This window comes from Chrysemys picta, chromosome 16, assembly GCF_011386835.1.
Source record: "Chrysemys picta bellii isolate R12L10 chromosome 16, ASM1138683v2, whole genome shotgun sequence".
NCBI classification, from domain to species: Eukaryota; Metazoa; Chordata; order Testudines; family Emydidae; genus Chrysemys; species Chrysemys picta.
In genome coordinates, this window is record NC_088806.1 from 26,146,439 (window position 1) to 26,153,370 (window position 6,932).

Here is a 6,932-nt window from a genome sequence, read left to right on the forward strand (position 1 = left end):
TGTGAGTCATTAACACATGGAGGGAGGCCTCATCCTTTGGACGATAGGATTAGGGAGGCCAATGAATCAGCAGGTTGGAAACTGGACTTTTGTGCTAAACAAAATACGTAACTAGGTCAGTAGACTCAAAAGACAACATCTGAGGCAGCTCTAAGAAGAAACCACCCAGGGAATGGTTGGAACTAGATAACATAGGGTAGGAACTAGATAACAAGGGAGACAATCAGTTACGAAAATAGAGAGGAGGGGTTGAGCAGTGAGCACCCCCCCCCCCCCGGCACATTGGAAAGTTGGCGCCTGTAGGTCCAGCCCCGGAGTTGATGCCTATACAAGGAGCCGCATATTCACTTCTGAAGAGCTGCATGCGGCTCTGGGGCCGCAGGTTGGCCACCCCTGCTAAAACGTACAATGCGATGGCTAGTAAATGCAATGAGGTGTGTAAATGTACATAAAGGAAGAGGTTTTTCTGGGTTTCTTTGGAGCTGTGATGTACCTTGCATCCACCCCGCTGCGTTTGAGTCTGGTCAACCCATCGCAGCGTTGCTGGATGTCAACTAAAGATACCCTGAGTGACAGTCTGGAGTCAAGCTGAGTTCTTGGGAAGTCGAGTGGAAAGAGGGCGGGGGGGATCCCAACTGCTATAATCAAGGTAAAGAATCCAATATGGTTCCCATTTCTTTGTGTTCGTCTGGTCTCCCAGATGGTGTAAACTGAATCAGGACCTCCTTTCTGATGGGCTCCACTGACTTTCCCTTCCATCCCTCCTGCCAACGGTCTCCATAAGTTGTAAGGATGCATAGTGCACGATGGTAAGTATGAACGATTCAGGAAACCACTACAGTGTGCTTATCCTATTCTAATCGGCAGGGCTATTGATCCTGTCTGTATTAAATAGAGTTTCTGGGTGTGTTTCACCCCATTTCATCTTCTCAATTAGCTTGAAGTAACGGCCTAAAAAAAGAACCTTTTTGCTGTGACAAGTGCATGTTGCATCTGAATACAGAATCTTTTAAGTGTAATAATTGTTCGGGCTACAAGTAATTATGTTCACTAACCTCTGCGGTGCTCCAGACTATCCAGGTAATCAGATCTCATGCTTCAGGGCATGCCGATTGTTGCATAGGGCGGGAAGGAATATCCCTCTCTCTCCCAGCACAGCCCAATGTGCCCTTGTGAGGAGGGGACATCCGTGGGGCAGAGCGAGGGGGTTGGGAGGGGAGGCCCAGGCTGCCTCTCATGAGGTAGGCGTCAGGGGACTGAGCCAAGGCGTGGTGGGTGACTGGCCAAGTGGAAGGCACGGAACAGGAGGAATCACTCTCTCCAGTTAAATGCTGCCATTGTCACGGCTCACAATCGAGGAGATGAGCAAACCCGGGAGGTGGTGATGATGCAAACCCAAATGTGAGGAGCAGCTGTCTGGCTTCTAAAGGGAACCACTGTGTGTGCTCCAATGACTGCAGCTCAGCATGGGCCCCTTCCAGTGCCGCTCAAGTGAGAGTACACCATGAACTCTTCATCCCCTGCCATTCCTCTCTTTCCTCCTATCTGTCTGTCCTCTACTCTCCCTCATCCACTCCCTCTGCATTATCCCCAGCCTGCCTAGCTCCTCCTGCCCTTGTGCTGGATGGGTTACTCAGCAAATATTTATAATCTTTGGTTTCTGTGGCTCTCTCCCCAGCATCGAGATGCAGCCAGTTCTGGGGTGGAACGTGGCAGCATAGCACAGCACAAAGCAAGAAAGAGTCCCATTGCCAGTGGGAACTGATAGTCTTCATGCAGGTGAGAGACCCAACAGTCTTCCTAGCTCTGTTTCCTTTGAAGTGAGATGGTTACAGGCCAGCACGACCACAGGGCAGCAAAACCTGCTCAGCTGCCGTATCCTAGCCAACAGCAGTGCGTGCCCCAAACCCACCCACCCCACATTCCCAGAGGTCAGGCGAGCATCTCTCAGGTTCTCCCTCTCTTTCCAGCCCCGCCCAAATGGCTGCAGGAACCGGAACTGCACGTGTTAACGAGGATGGGTGCTGCTAGGTTCTTCGTGAATAAACAATGCTCATCAACCGTCTCCTTTCCTGGAGGCCCGTCGGGCTGGGCGCAAAGGAATTGAGCCAGGCCATTTCCATTTCACGTCGCCTGCATTATTCATGGCTCCAATCAAGTGGAGAAGGGAGTTCAGGCTGAGCACTGGTCCCTCCAGGGCAGGATGGGGGCATGCTGACGTGAGGGGGAGCCGGGAATGCACGGTGCGGCCCCCGGCGCTGGCACCTTTCACTGGTTTTAAATTTGATGTGTCCGGCAAGAAACATGCTGAAAATCTGGAAGAATTGGAGCGAGAACCAGGGGGAAGGGTGCTGCAATGCCAAGGGACTGCATTTCAGTGCAGAATGTGGGCCGAGGTCTGTACAGTGTCTATAGGGCCCAGCCGTTCTCCTGGCCGGTTCTTGTATTCCCAGTTGAGGGTATGGCTTCCCCACAGCTAGGCAGCTTTGTTTTCGATGGGCAGATGGCTCCTGGATGCAGCCTAGCACTGCACACGGAATACAGAAACCCAGCACATCTGAACCCCACCCGTCGCTGCTCTGGGGGCCAAGGGAGACTCCCACGGAGAGCCCAGGAACTGGGGGAGGAGGCTGCAGTGCTGAGAGGGGGATGGGGATTTTAATCAGCCAGGGTATGAGCCGCAATCTCTGGCTCCATTGCCTCCTGCTCACACCGGCCTCTTTGCTCTGTCCCTGCAGAATTCGGCACCTTGGTCCGGTAACTACTTGGCTGCCTGTGACGGGAAGGCTGTGGTGGGTAATGGCTACACGCTGAGCAGAGAGGATGCCAAGGGTTTCCATTAGCTTGAGCTTCATTAAAGTGCCCGATAGGTAGGCCGGCTGAGTGCAGCAGCTCAGGGCGGGCACGGGGTGCAGCAGGAGGAGGGAGCAGTGCGGGGAGCAAAGCGGGCAGCTGGCTTAGGGAAGAAGCAGAAGCGAAAGCCGTGGCTTGGGCAGGCCTGGCTCCTTGCTCCAGAGCCCCAACTCACGGGGCAATGCCTGAGCCCTCCATTTCCCGCAGCACTGCAATGCAGCCACGCCGCTCTTCTCCTGGCCACCGTGGCAGCCGTGCTGGGAGGGAAGCTCCCCGGGGGCTGGGGCGCGGGGGCTCAGGGATGCTTCATGCTCGTGCTTTGAGTTTATCTCCAGGGAATCGACTGTGGGAAAGGAGCCCAACAGGGAGTCCCCGCACGCGAATTCTTCTGTCCACAGAGCAGGTCTCCCATGGGCAGGGTGAGCTCTCCGCCCCACCCCCTACATACCTCCAGTGGGACATAGAAGGGCTGCGAGGGGGGTCGGACTCCACAGCCTGCTTGTTCACCTGCCTCTCTGCTGAACCTGCCAGCATGGGGGCATGGGAAGGAGTGTTGGGATGGGGGCATCTGTCCGGCAGGGTCTCTGTTGCCCGGCACACAGGCCTCCCAGGGACATTTCCCTGGCACAGGGAACCCGCCTACGCCCAGGTACAGAGAAGACTCAGCAGCCTTCGATGCAGAGCACAGATTAGGGCCAAAGAGGGAGGGGACAACTGGCCAGGACGTTCTTGCGGCCCAAGATTGTGCACTCTTGTGAATGCCCATGGGGGGGCATTGATCTAGAGCCACAGTTTGAGCTGCCCTGGGCCACACCGGGGGCTGCACCAATCCCCAGAGCCACTGAATGGGGGAGGTGCAAACTGCTTCCCTTCTGTCCCTGGGCTAGGATGCATCTGCCACGGAGCAGCCAACACCCGCCCTGGCCTGGGTTCAAACCGTCGGCCAGGAGCTCACCGGCTGAGTGTGTCCCCCCACACCTGGAACTGGCTGCTGCAGCCAATCCCCCACCCAGGGCTGGTGGGTGCAGAACCGCTGGGCTGGGCTGGGCTGCATCCTGCTGGCATGTTCCCAGCCCAGGCCTGGCAGCTCTGTCTGATTGTGGGAGCGGCTTGGCACTCGGCTGCTGTGTTTGTGAGCGAGCCCCACAATGCACCAGCGCGCTGTGATTCATGGGGCTGGGGTGGACCCTTTTCTATCCATCATAACAGGCACATGGGGTGGTGGATTCTCAGCAGGGCTCCACAAGATCTCCCCCCCCCCTCCACCTGCCTGCCTGCCCCACAAGAAGGGGCTCTCCCGCTGCATTTGCTCCCTTTCTTTTCTGTTCCTCTCCGGGCCACGGGGGCTGGTGGGATATGTAGTCACAGGCCTGCTGCTGGGGCACCCTGAGCACAGAGCCAGGCATGGAGATCACTGAGGCAGCTACGTCCCTCTGAGATGCAGAGAGTCATTAAACTGCACCAGGATGTCTCCCTGTCACTGTCAGGAGTGGGGACAGCACCTGGTTCCTTCCCTTGCACCTGGAGCTCCTGGGATAGCCAGCCCTTCTCGCAGCAGCCTTGTACGGAGCAGTCTGACCTTCCACCCAGACGCTCCCCACCAGGGGCAAGGGGACAGCAGGGGCCTCTCTGGATTGAGGGCAAAGACCCCAAGGCCTATCTCTGGGGCAACCATAGCACCAGCGGGGTCCCAGAGACGCTGAGCCCTCTGTGTTACCAGCATGGCCGAGCCACACTGGGACGGCTTTCACCCTGACAGGTGAATTCAAGCAGGCTGCAAGGGAGGGGCTTTTTCCTCTGAGCAGGATGGAGATGTGATAGTGGGCAAGGGCTTTGGGGCATTCAAGCTGATCTGGTCTCCTGGAATGTCTGTCTGTCTGCCACCCTGCCTATCCCCTGTCTGTAGATCTGTCTGTGCCGCCCTGCCTACCCCTCTATCTGTAGGTCTGTCTGGGCCACCTCTGTCTGTAGGTCTGTCACATTCTGAGTGCATTCAAGGTATCGCTCCAGCAGACTTCTGGAGGGGGAAGGCTGCACCAGCTCTCTGCTTTTCCTTTGTCATTCTCCTTTGCCTGGTGTCTGGGGGATATTCCTCCCTTGCCAGCCCCTTCATGGTGACCTGATCTCCCCCCATTCTATCCTCACCTCTAAGGCTTCACATCTGCCCAGCTGTCTTGGGCTAGCCTGGACCATGCGATTCCTTTGCTGGCTGGGGAGAAGGGACAACTGCTGAGCGCACCTTCTGCCCTCTCTCCTCCCAGGAGATGTGCCACCTCCACAGAGCAGCTTGGAGGGGCCAGTGATTGCGATGTATCTGCTCACTCTAACAAGCAGTCCTACCTTCTTCATCAAGTGTGTCCAGGAGGGCCGGGGTGGCTGCTGCTCTCTGATGTATGGAAGGGAGCCAGCTTCTGATCTGCAGTAAAGACACCAGCCTATAAACTTCTGCAAGCGCTTAATGTCCAAATGGCTGCAAAACACATGGGAAGGAAAGGCACTGATTAAAAACAGACAACGCTGCCCAGAAACTGCACACTCACTCCTGGCTATAAGTCACCGAGTGCTTTTCATCTCTCTTAGCCATAGCATGCGTATATTAGCATTGCTGTGTGTTGTGCTGCTCGGTGTGTTTGTTATATACTGCTGTTTGTGTGCGGAATTGTGGGTTTTTGCGTTGGTGGCTTACAATAATGTGCATGTAGTGTCTGTCTATTGTGTTGATGTGTGTTTACACAGTGTTGTTTTTCTCTCTGCATGTTGCTTTGTGTGAAATCAGTTCTGGATTTGTGTGACATGGACATGCCCAGGCAGGTGTGTTCCCTGTGCCCAACCATCTTCTCAGTATTCACCAACGGGGGTCACGTGTGGTCTCTGCCAATAACCAGGACAATGCTCATACGGGGAAACAATTCCAGAGCTATGTGAAGTGGGATGCTGTGTTCCAAACAATCAACATCTGTCGAGCCAGCCCACCTCTTGGGTTTAGTGGCTGGACCAGGTGCAAACTTGAGCCTTTACAAGGACAAAAGACCCCCAAGAGAATAGGGGATCCCCTGGGCTGGGAGACAGTAGTCTGTAACTGTAAAAAGGAAGAAGATAGGGCAGAGGATGGATGCTGGCAGCAGGAGTGCTCATGAAAGGTGGATGGCCCCTGGACAAGCACTGCAAGGATTGACCATTGGGTGAGAAATACCGTAGTAGATGGGAAGATAACTCACTAATAAGTACAGGCTATAGATTGCACTTCGGATATTTTTACTTGTAACCTTGTGTTTCCAAACCCTTACACTTGCTTGTATTTGAATCTCTAGCTGACACACTGTGAAATAAACTTCAGTTTGGTTTTACCATAGACATGTCTGAGTGCCTTGTGCTAAAGAGCGCGTTGGACTGAGGTGAAACCAGTGAAGTGGGGGGCACTGCTTCCCTGGGGGGCGGTAGCTCACTGTACCCTGCGGGTGTCCAGAAGACAAGGGTCGGGCCACTGGAGTGTAACAAAGTGGGGCGTAAATTGGTAGCTTGCCTTGGGAGAGAGCGGGGCTGGTGGAGCCCAGGGCACAGCACCAGTGGTTTCCCCGGGTGGGCACAGACAGTGCCCCTCTTCCTGTGAGCAGGTGGTCCTGATTCACACCAGCAGGGCTGGTGCAAGGAAGTTTCACACCCTAAGTGAAACTTCCACCTTGCGCCCCCCCCACAGCCCTGTGGCAGCTCCCCTCCCCCTGCCCTGAGATGCCCCCCCTCCCCGTGGCAGCTCCCCGGCCCGGGGAGCCAGGCGGCAGCTCCCCCGCAGCTCACCTCTGCTATGCCCCCTCCCCTGAGCACGCTGCCCCGCTCTGTTTCTCTCCCTCCCGGGCTTGCAGCACCAAACAGCTGATTGGCGCCACAAGCCTGGGAGGCGGGAGAAGTGGAGCAGCAACGGCGTGCTCGGGGAGGGGGCGTAGCAGAGGTGAGCTGGGGTGGGGAGCCCTGCGGCAGCTCCCCCCCCACCCTGAGGCACACACCCCCCCACGACAGCTCCCCACCCCCCCAACCCGGGGAGCCGTGTGGCAGCTCCCCACCCCAGCTCACCTCTGCTACGC

The 6,932-nt window shown here is 56.1% G+C and overlaps 1 long non-coding RNA gene across 1 annotated transcript; it reads left to right on the forward strand.

Moving 5' to 3' along the window:
* Nucleotides 1–698: 698 nt before the first annotated feature.
* LOC135976083 (uncharacterized) lies at nucleotides 699–6,097 on the forward strand. Its single transcript, XR_010593303.1, has 3 exons — nucleotides 699–809; nucleotides 1,679–1,779; nucleotides 1,971–6,097. It is a non-coding gene; the product is annotated as an uncharacterized LOC135976083 (long non-coding RNA).
* Nucleotides 6,098–6,932: the final 835 nt, after the last annotated feature.